This window comes from Coffea eugenioides, chromosome 5, assembly GCF_003713205.1.
Source record: "Coffea eugenioides isolate CCC68of chromosome 5, Ceug_1.0, whole genome shotgun sequence".
Classification (NCBI taxonomy): domain Eukaryota; kingdom Viridiplantae; phylum Streptophyta; class Magnoliopsida; order Gentianales; family Rubiaceae; genus Coffea; species Coffea eugenioides.
In genome coordinates this window covers 8,182,798-8,202,523 of record NC_040039.1, presented here as the reverse complement: position 1 = coordinate 8,202,523, position 19,726 = coordinate 8,182,798, and positions in this window count along the sequence as shown.

The following is a 19,726-nucleotide window of genomic DNA, read 5'->3' as shown; positions in this document are numbered from 1 at the left end:
GCAAAAAGTGACTCCCAAGGTCAGTAGATGTTTACCAATCTTGGCGTGCCCACACCGTATCAGTGACTCCCAAGATCAGTGGACGTTTTATAATCTTGGCGTGCCCACGCGGTGTTTGACGACCCAAAACTGAATAAAAAAGAAGAAGAAGAAAAAATTTATTATTATTATTATTGCAAGAAAAAGAAAAAATTATTTTCTTTTTAAACCCTAAAAAAAATTTAAAAATTTAAAAATTTAAAAAAAAAAATTTTTGAAAATTTATATTCAAATAAATTTGGAAAAAGAAAATAAAACCCCAAAACTATTTTATTTTTTTTCCTTTCCTCTTTTTTTCTTTCTTCTTTTCTTCTTTTTCTTTCTTCTCTTTTCTTTTTCTTTCTTTCTTTCTTTCCTTTCTTTCTTTCTCTTTTCTTCCTATTCTTCCCTGCTGCCCCCGTTTCTCCTTTTCCTTCTTTTCTTTCGCTCGTCCGCCGCCAGCTCCACCTCGCGCCGCCACCACCCATCCCAGATCTCCTCTCTCTCTCGAGCTCGCGCTCTACCGTGCGCCTCCATCAGCTCGCCACCCACCACCTCAGCTCATCTTCCACCATGGATTTCCACTAGCCACGAGCTCCCCTCCGCCGCTTGATCTCTCTCCTTCGTGCGCAGCTCATCCTCCAGCCAGCTCTCCTGCTCCAGCTGCTCGCCTAGCCCCCAGCTCGCGTGTACCTCCACCTTGCGCGACCTTCTCCCTTTCTCCCGTCTCTCTTGCTCGCTTGCCTCGCACAATTGCCGCTGCTCGCCGCGCCGTCACGTGCTTCTCCTCCTCTTTGCGTGATTGCCATTAGCTCGCACGCTGCAACAGCGCCGTCACCACCTATTGATTTTTGACAGGTGAAGGTATTGAAATTTCTCCCCCGATTTTTTTTCTGGATATTAAATTGCTAGAATTTATGTCTTTTTCTTAGGTTTCTTGATGGATATAGCAGGACGTGACTTGAGCCTTTTCTAAGGTTAATTTGGATGTTTGTTGATTGTACTGGAGTTTGTTGCGTTTTTGGATAGATTGTGGTAAATTGCAATAATCTATTGTTTTGTTTGGGGCTGTGTCTGGTATTTTGTGTGGCTACTGTGCCAATTGCTTTGCTGATGTGGGGTTAGGTACATTTAGTTGAATTGTTGGGCTGAATTGACTTTGCGTTTGACTATATTGGGACCACCATTGCTTATTGCCTGTAATTGATACTTTGTTGAGACGTTTGTCTCGACCTTGGGTGCCTAAAGTGTACATTTTATTGATTGGGTTAGCCATTCAATTTAATTTTTCCCTATGCGTACACCAGTGGTACTGGTGGGAGTAGTTTACATAATATTTGTTACTCCTATGTTATTGGTTGCCTAATCAACTACTGGGCATTTGTGGTTGAGTTGTTTCTGTCCAATTTCTGAACTGCTGTTGCTGGAATGCCATTTTCTTGGGTCATTTACTAATTTTGGTAGGTTTAATTGGGTATTTGACTGTCCAATTGGAGACAGTTGTGGGGATTTTGGATGGAATTGTGTCTAATTGCTGAAATTTGTTGTTTGTGTCCAATTGGGCACTATTTGAGTCTATTGCCTTGTTTGGGAGTATTCTAGCAAGACTTTCAATTATTTAGTTCATTGGGGAACTTGCTACGATTTTGGGCTGCCTTGATCCTGAATTTGACTACATTTGGACCACAAGTGCTTATTGATTGCAATTGCTATTAGTTGAGGTATTTGTCTACCCTGTGAGTGATTGAATTATGCATTTTGTTCATTGGGGTGCCTTTAAAATTGTTATTGTTTTGAATATCTTGTTTCCATTATTTGTTGGCAATTGTAGTTCCTTGTGATTAGAGTGACATCTAGAGACCATGGTGAGGCCAAGATCCGCTTCTAGGTCTAGGGTACCTAGACACTCGCAGCCTCCTCCTACCCCCGGGGTTGACGAATGACACCAGCTCCAGATGCAAGTTGAGCGACTAGAGGCTCGGATGACCCACATTGACGTCAACGTGCATAACATGGTGCAGAATTTGGCAGCATTTATGCACCATGCGGGTCTTGCTCCTCAATTTTCACCTGACTCGCCACTGTTTTGACGACTTCAGGGAAGTCCCGTTGCCCTTCTTCTTGCTATTATTGTGTATTTATCACATTGAGGGCAATGTGTCATTTAGGTATGGGGGGATCAGTTGTGGTGCTAGTTTTTTTTCAGTTTTTAGTTTCTAGAGGTCTTTCCTATATGTTTAGTTTGTTTTTGCCTATCTTTCATTTCTTTTTTTTAGTGATCAGTTCTTATATAAATACCAAGTTTTGATGCTAGATTAATTATTCACTGCTTTTAATGGTAGTTAGGTTCTATTTTTATTATTACACAGGCTCGACACCTGTCAATTTGCTTTCATTCAAAGGGGGATAGAGATTTGAGAAATTTCTAGCAAACTTGCTGTTGGATGTTGCCTTCTTCCATGGCTTGCGAAAGCTAGCTTGAGAATTTTAGTGATGTCCCTAAGGTCATCGGAGACTTATCGATTGAGAATCATACTCAATTGTGGCATCTTTCTATCGTTGGTTCGATATTCGAGCAGTTCCTTGTGTCGTTCTCAACTTCGTCATTCCAACGTTTTACCAATCAATGTTCTAGGTCTTAGTCTCGTATAGATTTCACATCACTTGATTATCAGAGCTAGTTGAAGAGGTATCACGTATATCCCTTGTTTTCATTTTTTTGTGTCAAAATTAAGGATGTGTTTCCTTGTTCTTCTTAGCCATCATTAGGGTTTTACTCCTTCTATGTTAATCGCTTCTTTGTGTCAAGAATCTGGTGTTGTTCATGTTTTCAAAAAAAAAAAATAAGAGTACTATTCACGAGGTATTGTAGCAACTTGTTTATCGCAACTATAGCAATACTGTTCATCCTGAAATCACTATTCACTTGTAAATTTCTTTTGTTTTAGTTGTCAATCTTTCTCTTGTTCATTGTTTCGTTTGTGTTTTGAGTCCAAAAAAAAAACTGCTCGTACATCTGAAGTGTCTTTAGGGTTCTTGAAGTTTTGTTGCCAAATCCTTGAATTGTGTAGGCTGTCCGAATCTGATTTGCATTGTTTCTTGAATTATTGAATCAAGTTCTTGGATTTCTTGAGTTTTTTGATTGATAAAATAGCAATCAAGAAGTTCTTGGAGCCATAAACTGGTTCTTGAAAAGTACTTCAAAGAAAACCTAAAAATTCATAGCTGTTCGTGTGTTTCTTGAAGAAACTCTTGGACACTCTTGACCGTGCCTGAAATTCTTGATTAAAACAAAACTTTTCTGGAAAATCTTGAATATCTTGCTTGGTTTCTTGGGCTCTTGAACGAAAATTCATCAAAGAAAGTCAAACCTTAATAGGGTTACTTGACAGAACCCTAGTTGTCAAAATTTTCCTTATATCATCGCTAGTTTCTTGTTGCTGTTAAAAAAAATTGCTACAACAAAATTCAGTTGAAAACATCCTAAAAATTTCCAGATTTTGGTTGCCAATTAAAGAGAAGTACACGGCTACATAAAAGATAAGGAATCCAGCAACTCATTGTTTCCTAATTCGAATTGGATTCCTTATCGTTTGTTTCCAAAGTGGCTGCCTTGCCCAAAACTCTTTGGGAAATCAATCAATTGGGGAAACCAACTCCTTGCCCAGGTGGGAAACAAAATATTTCCAGCCTTAATTTCCAAATTCCAGGCATGCAACAAAAATTCTTGTCAGGTAGGATTGCATCTCCTTGTTCTTGTTTCCAATCTTTTCCAGTTTTATTTTCTGCTTCAGTCGTTAATTCCAGTAAACTCCAGGTTCCTTTGTCTGTGTTTTTCAGTATATTTCGGCTCTATTTATGTGCGAAATTCTATTGTCAAATCGTTCAAGTGTTAAGTGTTAAAACATTCCGCTAGTTTACCTAGCTTCCAAACTGTTTTAGCCCAAATTCTTGTCAGTCAAATCCCATTCTTTTCCATGTTTTTCCAGAATATATTGTAGTTGATAGCATCATTGTATGTGGGCACGCCAATAATGGCTTGAGTGATCGAGGGACTGAGGATCGCGTGCAAGCTCCAAGCGGATCCATTACTAGGGCTCGCACAAAAAGACTTCGTGAACAACTCAATGTACTTGTTCAGGCCATACACAAGTCCTTGAGGGATTCATACACCCTAGTGAAGGTGATCGAGGTCCGGTATTGAGCATTAAAGCTATACACAAGTTCTAGGGTTTTGCCAAACCCTAGCTTTTCCATTTCAGTAGTTCATTTATTTCCACATTAGTTGATTAGCTTGAATAATTGGCTAAGTGCATGTTGCATGTAGAATCGCCAAGGGTAGGATTGCTATTTTGTTCATCATTATATCTTAAGGTGGGCTGCCTAAGAAGGATATCCGTCGAGGGTTGAGCCTGTAACCTCCGTATCCATTTCCATCACTTATTAGGGCCCATATCAGCCGTACCTTTAGTTCCTTTCCTTACTAAATTAGATTTTCACTTGTAACCTATATAAGGCACCATATTACATCAATGAAAAGGTAGACACTTTTATCATAAAACACTTGAGCTTTCAAGCAACCCTTGAACAATTTAGAGTTATACTCTAGTGTTCTTGTTCGGCTTATCAATTCAAGAATCGCACTTGAATTGTGGCACCTTCTACACTTGCCTGAGGTTCGCTAATTCGTTTGATTACGGGTTGAGATAGTATCAACAGGTTCGTAGTCACAGGGATTAGAGGGATCGTAGGATTTCCGCTGCTACCGTTTCTTGCATCCGACGTCAAATCCAACAAGTGATCTTGGGTCACGAATCTCTCACCAACGAGATTCGTATCAGTAGTGTTTTCTAGTAGTTTTGAATCCTTTAAGTTGAGCTTTTAGTATCTTAAATTTCTGGTTGTGTCATTGAATCGTTCTAGTCCAAGTCGAGCCAAATTGCCGCTAGTGTGAATCTCAATTGATAAGCCAAAATTGCCTTGATGAAATTACTAGTTTCTTCAAGTCAAGCGAGTAACAAGTTGTGAAATTGATTTGGTAAGATTATTTGAACGATTTGAGTAAATACTAGTGTGAGTGTAAACACTAAGGGAGCGATAGTGAGGCATATATATATTTGTTTGCACTAATATTTTTGCAGGTATAACAACATGTCCAATGAGGGTGAATCATCATGCTTTGCCAAGCTCAATAATGAGGCCTTGATAAGTGAAATGCAACAAATAATGCATGATGCTTTTGAGCCATTTCAAAGATGACTTGATCAAGCGATAAACAAGGTTGTCAAGATGAGGGGTTCCACGCCGTCTTCCTCAAAGACAACAAGGTTGTCTCGTTCCATTGATCAACGTCACACATCAAAGTCAGCCTATTCAAAAAAGTTGGAGATGGATCATGTATATTTCTGTTCATAACTTTTGATGATTACAAAATAATTGGATGTTACTAATATTCTTTGAAGAGATTGTTTCAGGATTTGGAACAAAAACAAGGTCAAAGATTTGAAGCCAAAACAGGATCAATGTTTGGCAAATTACTGAAATAGCTGTCGGAAGCATAAAAGGACCATATCGGACGGCCGACAACCATTGAGTAACTTCGGATGCATGAAGAACTCACACTCGGACGTCCGAAGGTAATATGTCAAAACCTCTATGATCACTGACCTCGTTCAGACACATAATATCTCTATACCGGATGTCCGACAAACGTTGCTATACTTCGGACGCAAAACACTGGAGCATCGGACGTCCGAAAGAAATGAAGAAGGATTCTCAAGTTTACTTTCGGATGTATACTGTAGAGGGACCGGGCGTCCTAAGAATCACAAGAAATTGTCTTAAACTCACTGTCTTCGTTCGGACGCAGAAAATCAGAGTACCGGACGTCTGACACTACCAACGGCTAGTTGACTTTCCAGCTGCCTTCTATCCGTTGACAGCATTAATTGAAAAATTTTTTGGTCTCCTATAAATTAGATTTAGTCAACTCTTCAAAATAACTTTTACACATTAAGTCTATATCAGATCTTGAGTGATTCAAGTGTATGAATACTCTAAAAAGAAGATTTGTACTCTTGATTGTGTAATCTTCATTTAACTTTTCAAGTGTGATTCAATTTCTTCAATAATGTAGCTTTGTGAGGGTTATCTGTGCGATTGTAAAACTTCCTTGCTTGATCGAGTGAGACTTGAGGCAAGGAGAAAGTGATCCTTCCTTTGTACACAAGAGATTGGTTGAAAGTTAATCAACTTGAAGAAACTTGGTATATAAAGTGATATTCAAACTTAGTCAAGTTTGAAACTTGGTTTGCAATTCCATCCCTTCATTTACTGTCTTGCTATATATATTGCTTACTTTTTTTACTCACAAATTACTTGTGCTAGTCTATCAATTGCTTCTCAATGAGGTCCTTTTGAAAAAGAAAACAAGTTCGAAAAAGGTGACTCATATCTTAGCTAGTTTTTAGATAACCTAATTCACCCCCCTCTTAGGTTGTCTTCGATCCTTACAATTGGTATCAGAGTTTGGTTTCCTAGAGATTAAGGTCAATCGGCTTGAGAGTAAAAATGACAACCAACAATGCCATGTTCTTTGAGGGACAATCTGTTACCAGACCTCCTATGTTCAATGGGTCAAACTATGTGAGTTGGAATGAGAGTATGATCATTTTCTTACAATCTATCGATATTGAGTTATGGTTTATTGTTAATGAGGGTCCATATGATGCCTCTATTATTAATGATGATACCCATAGGCCGAGACTGAAAACAAGAAGTGAGTTGACTGCTGAAAATATAACTCATCTTACTCTAAATGCTAAGGCTATGAATGTACTATATAGTGCTCTAGATTCAAATGAGTCCATCAGAGTCAAAGACTGCAGATCTGCGAAAGAAATTTGGGATAAACTTAGAGAAATTCATGAAGGAAGCGAGAATGTGAGAGAGCAAAAGAAGTCCATTCTGGTCACTAAGTATGAATCCTGTATGATGGAACCACATGAAAATATTGACAAGATATACTGCAAATTCAATGATCTTATTAAGGATCTAGAAGTGCTTGAGAAAAACTACTCTCTAGGTGAGAAAAATAGAAAAATTCTAAATGCCTTATCAAAGGATTGGGAGAGTAAGGTGACTACCATAGAGGAAGCTAAAGATCTGAATACCCTACCTATTGAATCTCTTATTAACTCTCTAACCTCTTATGAGTTGAAACTAAAATCCAAGGTGCAGGAAGAAGGAGACACAAAGATGATGAGGAGTATTGCTTTGAAAGCTTCACAAGATGAAGAGGATACAGCCTCCCTGGATGGAGAAGACATGGAAGGTGATGATAGTGATATTGCACTCATCACAAGAGGTTTCAAAAGAATACTCGACAAGAGGAGATTCAGAAAAGGTGGCCCGAGCAATTCCTTCTAGAATCAGTCCAACAACTTGAGAAATAAAAGAAAAGTAGAATCTAACAAAAAATAAATTGATAAGTGTTTTGAATGCGGCCAACCTGGACATTATGCAAATGAGTGTCCAACAAAAAGGAAGAAGGAGAGCAAAGTCGAACGAAAACCAAGGTTTAATAATTTTCAGATCACTTGGAATGACTGCAATTCAGAAGGTGAAGTCGAAAAAGAAGAGAAATCTGCCCAAGTGGCCTTCATGGCCATTGGTGATGAAAAGGTAACTACGTGTAACTCTCTAACTGATAGTGACAGTGAATCTGATGATGATGTTAATTCATTCTTAGAAAAAATGCACAACAGTTTGAAAAAATCCTATGTCAGAAACAAGGAACTAAAATAGAAGATTAGCTTTTTAATTCAAGACAATGCAAATCTTTATCGTCAAAACAAATATTTGAAAAATGAAAATGATAATCTGAAAAGGATTGAATTAGATTTGCATGCTAAACTCAAAAGAAAAATAAATTTCTGTGATATACTCAAAAATGAACAAAATTGTTTGAAAAGAAGAATCAATGATCTTAGCCAGTGACTTCAACATCAGAAACTGAATTACCTTCAAAGGAATGATAAAAATACTCACTTTAGCATCCATCAGAACAAGTTAAATTATCATGCAAATGATTTTACCATACATAGGAGATGTCAAGTCAATTTTGTTAAATCTGTTCATTTGAATGACCCATCAACTATGTGCAGCTTTTGTTGTCAATTCGGTCACATGAATAGAAACTGTTATGTTAAGAAAAATATGAGAAATGGTATGAAATACATGTGAATAGTTAGACATAATGCTAACTCTCAAGAATCCAAAAACTAATGGGTACCAAATATTATCTTGTGAACATTTGTGTAGGTGAACTTGGTAAATATTGTCAAAGAATCAAAGTAGTTCATAAATAGTAGATGCTCAAGACATATGACCGGTGATGCATCACAATTCATCAAACTCAAGCCAAAAGCAAGTGGAAAGGTTACTTTTGGAGATGATAATAAAGCCAAAACTGTTGGAATTGGTGACGTTGGTAAGAATGGTCAAACTTTTATTCATAATGTCCTTTTAGTTGACAACCTGAGCTATAACTTGCTGAGTGTCAGTCAATTATATGATAGAAATTTGTTTGTGTTATTTAAAAAACATGAATGTCTTGTTCTTGACTCAAAGTTCAACATTGTTTTTAAAGAAAAAAGAGTTAATGACATTTATGTAGTTACTCTTGAGAAAGTTGATTCTTCCAACCTCAGTTGTCTCAAAGTAGCAAATGAGGATCCCTGGTTGTGGCACAGAAGCCTTTGTCATTTCAATAAGAATTTGCTAAAAGATATTTCCAAAAAGGATCTGGTTAGAGGGCTTCCAAAACTCAACTTTTGTAAAGACCGTATTTGTGATGCTTGCTAATTTGGAAAACAAGTCAAGATATCTTTTAAACCCAAGAAATGTGTTTCTACTTCAAAACCCTTAGAACTCTTACATCTTGATCTTTTTGGTCCCACTCAAACTACAAGCCTTGGTGGCAAAAGATTTTGTTTTGTTGTTGTTGATGACTTTTCTAGATATACTTGGGTAATGTTTCTTGCACATAAAGATGATACTTTCAAAAACTTTGTTTCTCTGTTTGCTAAGGTTCAGAATCTGATTGGTTTGAAAATCATAAAAATTCGAAGTGACAACGGAACAGAATTTCATTTTTGTGACTTTTCAGAATTTTGTGACAACAATGGCATCACACATGAGTTTTCCATTGCTAGAGTTCCCCAGCAAAATGGAGTGGTTGAAAGGAAAAATAGAACTCTTCAAGAGACTACTAGAACCATGCTTAGTGAATGCAATTTACCAAAATACTTTTGGGTTGAAGCTATAAACACTGCTTGCTATACCATGAACAGAGTTCTTTTAAGACCAATCTTGAACAAAACTTCGTATGAACTGTTGTTTGATAAAAAACCCGTTGGTTATTTTAAAATCTTTGGTTGCAAATGTTTCGTTTTAAATATCAAGGAGCATCTTGGTAAGTTTGATAAAAAATCTGATGAGGGGATCTTCTTGGGATATTGTGAAAATAAGAGAGGTTTTAGAGTCTATAATCGTAGGACTCTGGTTATAGAGGAAGCTATACATGTCACTTTCGATGAATCTAATGGTGACATTTCCATAAGTTGTGGTGAAGATGATGATGCAGGTGTTCAAGAAAAACTAAAGAAGCTGACAATCAGTAACCAAGACACAGCTTCATCAGAAAATGACTCAAAGGAAGGTGAAAATCAAGACAGTCCAGCAAGGGATGACAATGACAGAGACACTACCATTTCTAATGATCTTCCAAGAGTCTGAAAATTTGTCCAAAATCATCCTAAGGAACTTATCATTGGTGATCCATTTGAAAAAGTCAGAATACGTTCCTCTTCTAGACAACTAATAGATAATTTTGCATTGATTTCATATCTTGAGCCCAAAAATGTTGTTCATGCATTGAGAGATGAGAACTGGATTTTAACCATTGAAGAGGAGTTAAATCAATTTGAAAGAAACAAGATTTGGACATTAGTAGTTAGACTACAAGATCATCCTATCATTGGTACTAAGAGGGTATTTAGAAACAAAATGAATGACAAATGTGAGGTAGTTAGAAATAAGGCCAGATTGGTAGGTAAGGGATATACTCAAGAAGAAGAAATAGATTTTGAAGAATCGTTTGTACCCGTAGCTAAGTTAGAATCTATTAGGATGTTTTTGGTTTTTACATGTTTTAAGAATTTTAAGTTATTTCAAATGGATGTTAAAAGTGCTTTATTAAATGGTTTTATAGATCAAGAAATTTATGTTGATCAACCTCCTGGTTTTGAAAATGAAAATTATCCAAATCATGTTTTTAAACTTTCAAAAGCTCTATATGGTTTAAAACAAGTTCCAAGAGCATGGTATGAACGTTTGAGTGATTTTTTGATTGAAAATGACTTCAAAAGAGGTATAGTGGATACTACTCTTTTCACTAAATAAAGTTCACGTGATCTTCTAATTGTACAAATATATGTGGATGATATTATATTTTGTACTACTAATAAGAAACTGTGCAAGGACTTTTCAAAAATCATGCAAAAAGAATTTGAAATGAGCATGATGGGAGAATTAAATTTCTTTCTTGGACTCCAAATGACACAAACTCAAGATGGAACATTCATCAATCAAACCAAGGAACTGCTGAAAAGATTTGGAATGGAGGACTCAAAGCAAATTGGAACACCCATGTGCACATCTACCAAACTTGACAAAGATGAAGAAGGTACAAAAGTTGATGAAAAGAAGTATAGAGGTATGATTGGTAGCTTGCTTTACTTAACAGCTAGTAGGCCTGATATCATGCTTGCTGTGTGCTTGTGTGCTCGTTTTCAGTCTTATCCAAAGGAATCACATTTAAATGCAGTAAAAAGAATCCTTAGATACTTAAAAGGAACTCTGAATTTTGGTCTTTGGTATCCTAAATGTCATGAACTTTCCTTGTGTGAATTCTCTGATGCTGATTTTGGTGGCTATAGAATAGATAGAAAAAGTACAACTGGTATATGTAATTTTCTTGAAAATTGCTTAGTATCCTGGTTCAGCAAGAAACAGAATGCCATTTCATTATCTACAACTGAAGCAGAATATGTTGCTGCTGTTGCTTGCTGTGTTCAATTGCTGTGAATGAAAAACACATTGAATGATTTTGGTTTAGTGTATAATTGTGTGCCTATGTTTTGTGACAACACTAGTGCCATCAATTTGACAAAAAATCCCATTCAACATTCTAGGACAAAGCACATAGACATTAAGTATCATTTCATTCGCGATCTTGTCCACAAGGGTGAAATTTGTGTTCAATATGTTTGTTCTAAAGATCAAATTACTGATATCCTCATAAAAACCCTTTCACTGGATCAATTTGTGTATTTGAGAACAAAACTGGGCGTCTCAGAAAAAATTCCCTAAGTTTCTCTTTGTCACTTCTTATCGAACGTCCGATAGATTAAAACGGACGTCCGACAGTGTTCTTCCTTTTTTTCAGAAAAATTCTAGTTCAGACGATTGCGTCGGACGCGTCACTTCGTTCGGCCGTCCGACACTCAAAAATTGCTTCATATAAGGAAACCACCTACCTAATTAAGTTTATTTACTTTCTTTGTCTTAGACGCAACCCTTCAGTTCTCTCTCAAAGTTCAAATTTCAAATTACTCTCTCCTCTAATCAAGTTCCAAAAAATTGATTCAATCAACACCATTACACCCCTATTGCCTGTTATCTGGACATAATAACCTCTTCCAACTTCCAACTGCCTCATATTTCCCCAATTTATTTTCGAAACCCTAAGCTTTCAAAACTGACTTCTTGTGGTTGGTTCGTGCATTAACATAAATTCATATTGCATTCTTCATCTATCTCATACACTCTACACCACTCCCTACATCAATATCCAACTACATTACATCATGATTAGAATTAGAGGTGGTTCTGCGGGGATCAGACGCTCTTTTAGACTTAGGGATGAGGATATTGAAATTGTGGAACCCTCTACCAATGTATCCAAAAAGAAAACTGCAAATCGAGATGGAAAGGTGAAGCAAACTGCTCAAAGGAAGCGAGATGCTCCAACTGTTGAGCCATCTGATGAGCAGACGGAAGAGCATCACTCTGAAGAAAATCTAGTTAGTTGGAATGCAGAAGAAATGGAGGAACCCATCCATGCTGAAGTAACTGTCACGAAATCACCTGGGAAAAGAAAAAGGTCTGCCCAAAAGGGAAGCACTGCTCAATCAAATGCAGAGAAAAATGCTGAGATTTAGCATACCCCTGAACCATCTACCAGAAAATCTCCACGGAAAATGTCTGAGGTTCGGAATACTGAGTTGTCTGCCAAGCAAACTGTAAAAAGGAACGGTCTGGAAAGGAACCAGTAACTCAGCCTGCTAAAGAACCTTCTCCTCTGCCAAAATTCATTGATGATGAGGCCAGAGACAGATTTGAGTTGGTCTCACAAAAGGGATTCATCACTCAAAGGACCATTTCTCCTCCTGAATTTCGTAAGTTTGACTTCGAACCTATCATTAAACTCTTTGAGTTCCAAAAATGGGTTCATCTTCTGTCCATCCCCAATACTTTTTACCCTGATATGCTCTATCAGTTCTTTGCAAATCTCAAAAAGGGTAATTCACACACTGCACTCATCTCTAGGGTTAACTCTGTAGACATCACGTTAACTCCTGACATTATAAATTTCATTCTGAAAATAAGTATTGAAACTGGTTTTAAAGGAAAAGTTGCAAATTTCTTTTCATATGAGAAATATCCCTCTGCTTATCATCATTTTTACATTGCTAAACTCATGACCTATTTTCGATCACACTTCAACATTCCTGCTGAAGCAAGATTAGAAAATCTTAACCCTCAGAATTTGATCATTTTTACCATCATTTCAAATCTGTTGATACCCACTGATGGCCACAGAACTGATGCGAACAAAATGGAGCTTTATCTTTTTTACTGTTTTGTTGAAAAAGTCAGAATTGACTTTGGGTTTGTGATGTGCAAATTTCTGCTCAAGATTAGCACTGATAGTCATATGAAAAATTTCTGACTCCTATCTTTGTCCATTTTAAAATCCCTTTTACTGAAAAATCACCCAAAGACAGTGCCTCAACAGTTTTCTCACAAGCATATTTTGAAAGAAAGAATCTGAAATTTTTTTAGGGCCATTGGTGTTATAAGGAGACTATTGCAGAAACTAGGAGAAAGAATCTTCACGAAACCCCTGTCACTCCTAGGACTCCTCATGATCAATCCATGTATGTCTTTCCATTCACCATCCACCCTAGAAAATCAGCCAGCAAGTCACTCTCTTCCAATTCTGAGATCACCTCCTTGCTCGAGGACCTCAAACAGCATGTTCTGCTCATTGAAGATGGTCTCATGATGACCATGTCTCCTGCCCAGCAGTCCATCTTTATTGAAAAAAGGAATCTCCTTGTGCCTCCAATCCCTGAATTCAATGAAAGTGTTCAAGAGCCAAGATCTCAGCTCACAGAGCATACTCCTGGTATTGAAGCCACTCCAGAGGTATATGCTTCCAACTCTCAGCCCAAAGATAAAGGCAAGGCTCCTGTAACTGTGAAGACAACTGAAGATGATAATGAAGAAACTGAGGAAGAAGACCAAGTGGATTCTGAGCAGTTTCGTCTAACCAGGAGAAGGCCTGGATTATCGAAAATCACCATCTAAGCACTACTAGGACTTTGCACTTCATCATTAGGATAATAGTTCATCTTTTGCATTGACAAACTTTTGGTATGCTATGTATTGAGGATCATAATCCTCTTTTGGTCTGTAAAACTGATGTTATTCTGTTAACTGATATTTTTTTATGTTTATTCTATGAATGGATGCTTTTATCATTTGCTAAGAATGAATGTCTTTATCCTTTGCTGTTTGGTTTTGCTGATAATGTTGATATATTGATCTAGTTCGTCTACTTGATAATTGAATGTTGACAAATTTGGTTGGTTCATCTGGTATCATATGGCTGCTTTATGATGGCAAAAAGGGGGAGAAAATGGATATGGACCTTATAAGTGAGGGGGAGTTATGAATACTCTTGTCATGGAATCTATAAGGAAGGGGGAGTCGATTTGAGGGGGAGTTGAATTTCTTTTTTATCCATCCAATGTTTTGTCATCATAAAAAAGGGGGAGATTGTATATCTCAGTTCATAACTTTTGATGATTACAAAACAATTGGATGTTACTAATATTCTTTGAAGAGATTGTTTCAGGATTTGGAACAAAAACAAGGTCAAAGACTTGAAACCAAAACAGGATCAATGTTTGGCAAATTACTGAAATAACTGTCGGACGCACAAAAGAACCATATCGGACGGCCGACAACCATTGAGTAACTTCGGACGCATGAAGAACTCACACTCGGACATCCGAAGGTAATATGTCAAAATCTCTATGATCACTGACCTCGTTCGGACATATAATATCTCTATACCGGATGTCCGACAAACGTTGCTGTACTTCGGACGCAAAACACTGGAGCATCGGACGTCCGAAAGAAATGAAGAAGGATTTTCAAGTTTACTTTCGGACATATACTGTAGAGGGATCGGACGTCCTAAGAATCACAAGAAATTGTCTTGAACTCACTGTCTTCGTTCGGACGCAGAAAATCAGAGTACCGGACGTCCGACACTACCAACTGCCAGTTGACTTGCCAACTGCCAGTTGACTTGCCAACTGCCTTCTATCAGTTGACAACATTAATTGAAGAATTTTTTGGTCTCTTATAAATTGGATTTAGTCAACTCTTCAAAATAACTTTTACACATTAAGTCTACATCAGATCTTGAGTGATTCAAGTGTATGAATACTCCAAAAAGAAGATTTGTACCCTTGGTTGTGTAATCTTCATTTAGCTTTTCAAGTGTGATTCAATTTCTTCAATAGTGTAGCTTTGTGAGGGTTATCTGTGCGATTGTAAAACTTCCTTACTTGATTGAGTGAGACTTGAGGCAAGGAGGAAGTGATCATTCCTTTGTACACAAGAGATTGGTTGAAAGTTAATCAGCTTGAAGAAGTTTCGTATATAAAGTGATATTCAAATTTAGTTAAGTTTGGAACTTGGTTTGCAATTCCATTCCTTCATTTACTGTCTTGCTATATATATTGCTTACTTCTTTTACTCACAAGTTACTTGTGCTAGTCCATCAATTGCTTCTCAGTGAGGTCCTTTTGAAAAAGAAAGCAAGTTCGAAAAATGTGACTCATATCTTGGCTAGTTTTTAGATAACCTAATTCACCCCCCTCTTAGGTTGTTTTCGATCCTTATAGATTATTTGATCTCTTCGGGGTCTAAACCTAGAGTTGAATCAATTAATGAAAGAACAATATGGGAGACATATTAATGCCTTCTACAAGAGAAGTGTGCTAGGAAACTAGATAGGGCTGATTGTAAACAAAAAAGTGAGCAAAGGGCCGAGGAAAATAGAGTGGAAAAAGGCAAAAGTAATTCGGCCTTAGTACAAAGAAAAGAAAGGACATTGGCCATGTTTGTGAAAGCCGAGGATGTGAAGAAAGATTTGATTCCTAACCGGCTAATATTTGCATTGTTTAGTGTTCCTTCCTTTGTGCAAGTTGAGCAATGTGTGGTCATATTTTCCTTGTTTTGTTCACTACACATGTCTTTTGAAAAACTTGCGAGTTTTCATGGAGTGTGCTTACTAAGTGTTGCAAGTCTTTGTGATCGGTTGATGCTCATATCCAAATCCAAAATCAACTCATGCGTTGAAAGGACTAATGCTCTTGGAGCTGTCCAAATCTGTCTAGCCTTGATTGTCGAGTTGCAGCCTACTTTCGTGATGATTTTTGAGCTTAATGCTACCGGATTTGAAGTGCCAAAGTCATGGTTCGTGAGTCTCTAGGCCTTCATTCACCTATGGATTTGAGTCAATCATTGTCCTTCATTTCTACAGTGCCATCTATATGTTCATGTGAAGTGATTGTTGCCCATTTTTCATGTTGCTACCAACAAGAGCTAAGTTTGAAGTGCAACTTGAGGTCATATGCATCTTCCACTTGCATAGACGACATGCTACTTGGTTAGCCTTTTTCAAGGTGTGATTGACATTTTGCTGCATTACTTGTTCGCGAGAGGTCTGAGGCTATTGGAGGGTTCTTGAACATGCAACATGTACTTGGTGCGTGAACTTCTACAAGCTGTCCAAGCGACATGTTCAAACAATTGTGTGGATGTTGACATCTATGGGCATCATCCATTCAATGAGAACCAATGTGTGGTTGTTTTGTCAAGAAATTCATCACTCACTTGTGCTTTTCGAGTCATTCCTTGGAGATTTGAGGACAAATCTTTTCAAGAAGAAAGGAATGATACGAGATGGAGCTCGTATGAGTTGTCCTTTGAAGCTCAAGCGGGCCAAATTTTAATGTAAAGTTGTTAGTAGTATGCTGCTGGATATTTTAGTTAAATTAGTAAGAATAAAGTCAGTCCAAGATCTCATGTTGAGTTGGATCCAAATTAAATGGTTAGGCAATAATTAGTGAGTCGGATTGTTTAGTTTGAAAGGGGTTAGTTTTGGCCAGTCTTATGGCTTTCCTTAGGTCCAAAATTAAGTCCATATTAGAGTAGTTCATTGGATCAAGTCTTAGTCCAGCCCATCTTGGGTATTAGTAGGGTTATTTATAGTTGTATTTTCTTTCATTCAAAGGGGGATAGAGATTTGAGAAATTTCCAGCAAACTTGCTGTTGGGCGTTGCCCTCTTCCATGGCTTGCGAAAGCTAGTTTGAAAATCTTAGTGCTCTTCTTAAGGTGATCGGAGACTTATCGATTAAGAAATGCACTCAATTGTGGTGTCTTTCTATTGTTGGTTCGATATTCGAGCGGTTCTTTGTGTCATTCTTAACTTTGTCTTTCCAATGTGTTACCAATCAATATTCTAGGTCTTAGTCTCATATAGAGTTCGTATCAATTTTCCTCTTAGAAAATTAATAATAATCATAGGAAAGGTCTTATAGTTATTAACCATATTTATCACTCAACTTTGTAAAATCAAGTTAAGAGAAGAAATTTTATTAAACAAGTAAAATTTAGGCATAATTTCCTCCACTTTACAAAATATACTTTCTTAATAATACAAAATTCCTAATCACATAATAATAATTTCTAAATTAATTGAGAAATGAATGTCTCCAGGCACATATATTTATCTCAAAAGTAAATGAAATTTGAATTACTAATGGTGTGGAATAGGTTGCCCTTTTGAATTAAAATGAAACATTTTTAAAAATTTTAGGGCAAAATTGAAATTTTGAAAAATTTTTGGCTAAATCTCCCCTTATAAATGGACGAAACTCTCTGCCAGCAAATCTAAATTTGAACAAATTCAAAAGCCAATAACATATTCAACTCAAGTCTAACCTTTCCAATCAACAATCAATTACAAACAACACATATAAGCTCAAGTTCCCTTCCCGCCCTCCTCCCCTCCCCCTGACACTTAAAATGCACATTGTCCTCAATGTGCAAGAAATAAAATAAGATAAAGAAAGTAATACTCCCTTATTATCGTGATTGAAGTGTTACAACCATGAAATTTACTATCCATTATGAGGTTTATGAACCAATTGCTACAATTCTATAAACAAAAAACATCATTAGTTCCATTTATAACCATTAGTAAGAGAAACCTAAAAAGCAAAATTGGCAAACAAACTACATCATGTTCAAATAATGCAAAAATCACAATGATGTGAAGAGTTTTTTTTGCAAATAACTTCTTGCCTTTGACTTGTTGTTGTACCTAAATAAAATAGATAAGAAACTACTTGAGCTACAAATGCAACCTCGCATTTGCTAAACTTTTTAAGCATTTAAAATTTTTTACTCAAAATGCCTAGAACAACAAGTGTAAAACATAAATATTCAATTAGGCATGTAATAAATATCCCATATCATAACAAGACCAAATTAAGAGTGAAATTAAACCAAATAACATACATGATTCAACAAGTTCAATTTAAGTTCCTAAATGCACCAAAAATTACAAAATTCTTCAATTACTTAAAAGTCGTCATACAATCATGCTCCATAGGAAAAATAAGCAATAATGGGTTTATTGTTACACCTAAACATCAACAATAACTCAATATGCATCATATTTCTTGATGATGAAAGGGTTAAAGAATTCAAGGCTGATCGAGTTAGCGGTGATCAAGTTGGTCAAATTTCAAGTGGTCCAATTACAAGAGCTCGTGCAATAAAACTTAGAGAATCACTTCAAACTCTTGTTTGTACAATTCAAGATCGAGTTGTGGATGATTTAAGGACCATTGAAGGGCTGGATAGTAAAGAGTCTACAATATAGACCTTGCTTCAAAACAACTCGGTTGAATATTGTCCAAGCAAATTGGTTTAGTTAACTAATTAGTCCAAGTTACGTTAGTCATTTAGTTAGATGTGTTGTGCGAGGCTCTAATGCCAATTTCCTTGCTAAATTAAGTGATTAAGTTCGGCCATGTTAAGCTTTAAGTGAGCTGAAATTCTAGTCATTAGTTTGGGGTTAATTTAGTTCTTGTCCAAGAGAGATTTTCTTGAATACTTGAGAGTTTTCTAAAGTTATTCAACTTGAACTTATCAATCAAGTATACACCTTGGTTGTGGCGTTCTTCTATCTACACTTTGGTTCATTGAATTGTTTAGTTGTGGGTTGAGAAAATCTCTTAGTTCATAACTTTGTGATTCTAGAAGGGTCAAGGTTCCGCACTCCATATGGAAAATCTGGTCATGTTCTCCTAGTTGGATCACTAGGGTTTTTTTCCATATTGTCTTGTGTTAAACGTTCGACTTGTGTCTTGTTTTCTTGTGTTTGTTCCTTGCTAATCGAGTCCATTCTTTGCTGCCCGTGTTTAATCTAGTAGTTCCATTAGAGTTTTTTGTTGTTATTTCTTGTTGTCGCATATTTTCTGGTTGGTATCGTGTTATTTTCTGGTTGTTATTTCTTGCTGCCGCATATTTTCTGGTTGGCTGTCCGAAGCTTATCTCTTGTTGGTATCGTGTTTCTTTTTTTTTTTTTTGTCAAACATCATATTTGCATTTCATAAACTTGATAGTACAAGATTGGATACATCAGAATTGCTTCCTTTGTAATCATTTTGTGCACTCTCATGGAGTCACATGGGAAAGCACTCTTCCCATTCAACATTTTTAGTTAGCTTTACCACAAACTTTGCCAAACTATGTGCACAACAATTTTCAGTTCTATGGACAAAAGAGAAAGTACATTTTGCAAACAAACATCTCATATTCGCAATGTCCTCAAGGATAATATCTACCCTTGATTGCTGCCCAGTTTCCTTGTTTATCATATCCACCACCTCTTTGCAATCAGATCGGAATTCTACTGCCCTCCAGTTTGCCTCTTGAGCCATTTGCATTCCCATCCTAATTGCTGTTGCTTCCTCCACTTGTGGTTCGCTAGTCTTGTGTGCAACTCATGCCCAGGCTTTCACCAGTTTGCCTTCTGCATTTCTAGCCACAACACCTATGCCTGTTCTGCCCATGTTTTGTGAGAACGTAGCATCTGTGTTTATCTTTATCATCTCTCCTGGTGGTGGAATCCATTTCCTTCTACTGCTTGAGTTTGTTGTTTGTTGAATGGACTCTCCATCTGTGTCTTTTTGAGCTTCTAAATGCTCT